The sequence below is a fragment of the Rutidosis leptorrhynchoides genome, chromosome 11, assembly GCF_046630445.1.
Source record: "Rutidosis leptorrhynchoides isolate AG116_Rl617_1_P2 chromosome 11, CSIRO_AGI_Rlap_v1, whole genome shotgun sequence".
In the NCBI taxonomy this organism is placed as follows: domain Eukaryota; kingdom Viridiplantae; phylum Streptophyta; class Magnoliopsida; order Asterales; family Asteraceae; genus Rutidosis; species Rutidosis leptorrhynchoides.
Genome location: NC_092343.1, coordinates 372,553,150 through 372,556,871, shown reverse-complemented (window position 1 = coordinate 372,556,871; position 3,722 = coordinate 372,553,150). Strand labels below are relative to the sequence as shown.

Genomic DNA, 3,722 nt, shown 5'->3' with positions numbered 1-3,722 from the left:
AAACCGTGCGGTGGGCAAGCTCTTAGCATTTTCTTGAATCGTACCCACGCATCATACAAAGTCTCATCACCCCGTTGGGTGAATCCATTAATCTCCATTCGAAGTCGTTCTACTTTTGACGGTGGAAAGAAGTGATTGATAAACTCATTAGTTAAATCTTGAAAAGTCCTTATGGAATCGGATGGAAAACTCCTTAACCAAACTTTCGCTTCCCCTTGAAGTGTAAAGGGAAATGCCTTTAACGTGAAAGCGTCATCGGTGACATCCTTGTTTTTGTAGATATCACAAAGATCATTAAAATGTTGGATGTATTCGAACGAATTCTCTTCTATTAACCCATGGAAGAACGTATCTTTGATCATCGTGAAAAAGTTACCCTCAATCTTTCAATTATCCGCTTCAATTGGTGGTTTTGTAATAGCCGATGCTATCATCGTTAGTGCCACCAATCTAGCGTTCCACATCGGCATGTAGTTTGGATCATTCAATATCTCTTGATCAACCGGTGGACCATGGTTGATTGGATTACCCTCTTCATTGTGAATCGGTTGACCGTTTGGATCCATGTCTTCTAAACAAAATGGCAAAACCTTAAAATTTCTCCTTAATACCCGTTCTTATCTACGCTTATAGACCCCGTGCACGTGTTTTTCCAGATCGGAGAATGGATGTGTGAACTCTTTATCCTTTTGGAACCTCCTTTTCATACACCAAGGGTACCTATCCTTCAATCACAACACAAACACAAGCGGTTTTCCAAACAAACAAAAATTAATATATAAAACACGAAAAGTAACTTTCGTAAGGGTGAACCCCTACGAAAGGATCGAACAATCAAAAGTTTAAACCAAATATTCAACTAAGCTAACCATTCCCCGGCAGCGGCGCCAAGAAAGTATTGATGAAGTGCATGATATATATATTTTACCCTCAAAATTTATATATGATTCAAACACTACAAATAAGCACACACAAGTAACGAGCACTTAGAACCCGGTTATTATAGCACTTTAATGTAAGTATTCTTATCAAGTTCGTCCCAAGAGAGCCGTGTAAGTCGAATATTTGAAACTGTCACTTGTCCTAGGGTTTGTTTGATTGGGGTGGTTTTGATTGATTTTGATTAACAACTAAAACTTGCACAATTAAACAAACTTAAACTTAATGAGTAAACTAGTAGCAAGTAACAAGTAACAAAATATTAAGAACTTAAATCAATTAACTAAGTAGTGTTCACTTATCTAATCCCCTCTATGCTTGGATTACCCCGTTTTACCCAAATTGTTATCGCACTAGTTGTTGAACTATTAAATGTTTAGCATTACTACCAAACCTTAATCAAATAACACTCCGCGAATTCACATAAGCATTGCATTCTAAGATCAAGTTAAGCATGATTAATTATTGAGATTATGTTTAGGTTGAAATCACTTAGAACCCTTCAATTATCGAAATCACTTAAGATAATTGACACTACTATGTTGACTAATGGCCAATTGAAAACCAACCTAGATCAAGAACACAATAACTTGAAATTCTTAAGCTAGTTGTCTAGATCACTCTAGGTGTTGAAGCACAAATCGATTCACTTCTCAAATCACTAAGAGAGCTACTCAATCTATGTAATCAAAGTAAAGCCTAAAACAAATGCATAGCAATGGATCTTTAGCTAACACAATAACACTTGATCATGTAATTCATTCAAACAACATCATTCAATTGATTTTTTGGGCAAACACTTGCATTAGAGATTCATAGATAAGCAAACACAAAAGATTTAGCTAATCATGGCTAAGATTAAACTAATCATAGGCATAGAAACATAAACAATCATCATCTTAAAGTTATTACAAGCAATAAATTCAAAGTAAATGAAGAAAAGTAGAGATTACAACCCAAATTCAAGAAATGGAGATCTAGAGCTAAAACTGTGATGAATCTTGAGCTAGCTTCCTTCAATCCACATTCAAACACCAATAGCTGATGAAATTAGGGTTTTGTAGGTGAAAATCGGACTTAGAATAGCTGCTCTCCAAAAAACACTCTAAAAATGACCTATTCTCGTTCCTTTTATAATGCTGAAAATCTGGGTTGAATCGGCGATAGAATCACCGCTTTTGGAGCAGGAGCGGCGCTATTGGCATACTTCAGGAGCGGCGCTTTTGATCAGGAACGGCGCTTTTGGCTTAATTCAGAGGCGGCGCTTTTGGCTGTGGAACGCCGCATTTGCTTGGCTAGAAGCGGCGCTTTTGGCTGTAGGAACGTCGCTTCTGGCTACTGGTGGAAAATGGAGCCAAAACGTTGTAGTGACCCGAACTTTTCCATGTTTATATATATATTAAATGAAATTGTTATTTACATGATTAAGTGTTTCCAACATGTTAACCAATCAAACTTGTTAAGACTTGATTAATTGAAATAGGTTTCATATAGACAATTGACCACCCAAGTTGACCGGTGATTCACGAACGTTAAAACTTGTAAAAACTATATGATGACATATATATGGAGATATATATATATATATATATATATATATATATATATATATATATATATATATATATATATATATATATATATATAGTTAACATGATATTATGATAAGTAAACATATCATTAAGTATATTAACAATGAACTACATATGTAAAAACAAGACTACTAACTTAATGATTTTGAAACGAGACATATATGTAACGATTATCGTTGTAACCACATTTAATGTATATATATCATATTAAGAGATATTTATACATCATAATATCATGATAATATAATAATTTAAAATCTCATTTGATATTATAAACATTGGGTTAACAACACTTAACAAGATCGTTAACCTAAAGGTTTCAAAACAACACTTACATGTAACGACTAACGATGACTTAACGAATCAGTTAAAATGTATATACATGTAGTGTTTTAATATGTATTCATACACTTTTGAAAGAGTTCAAGACACTTATCAAAATACTTCTACTTAACAAAAATGCTAACAATTACATCCTCGTTCAGTTTCATCAACAATTCTACTCGTATGCACCCGTATCCGTACTCGTACAATACACAGCTTTTAGATGTATGTACTATTGGTATATACACTCCAATGATCAGCTCTTAGCAGCCCATGTGAGTCACCTAACACATGTGGGAACCATCATTTGGCAACTAGCATGAAATATCTCATAAAATTACAAAAATATGAGAAATCATTCATGAGTTATTTACATGAAAACAAAATTACATATCCTTTATATCTAATCCATACACCAACGACCAAAAACACCTACAAACACTTTCATTCTTCAATTTTCTTCATCTAATTGATCTCTCTCAAGTTCTATCTTCAAGTTCTAAGTGTTCTTCATAAATTCCAAAAGTTCTAGTTTCATAAAATCAAGAATACTTCCAAGATTGCAAGTTTACTTCCAAGTTTTCTAAATCCATTCCAAGTAATCATCCAAGATCAAGAAACCTTTGTTACTTATAGTAGGTTATATTTCTAATACAAGGTAATAATCATATTCAAACTTTAATTCAATTTCTATAACTATAACAATCTTATTTCGAGTGGAAATCTTACTTGAAATTGTTTTCGTGTCATGATTCTGCTTCAAGAACTTTCAAGCCATCCAAGGATCCTTTGAAGCTAGATCCATTTTTTCTCATTTCCAGTAGGTTTATCCAAGGAACTTGAGGTAGTAATGATGTTCATAACATC

General features: G+C 33.6%; 1 non-coding gene across 1 annotated transcript; it reads left to right on the top strand.

Annotated features, from left to right (window-relative positions):
• LOC139878989 (small nucleolar RNA R71) lies at nt 1-107 on the top strand. The gene has a single exon (XR_011769846.1). It is a non-coding gene; the product is annotated as a small nucleolar RNA R71 (small nucleolar RNA).
• The last annotated feature ends 3,615 nt before the right edge of the window (nt 108-3,722 follow it).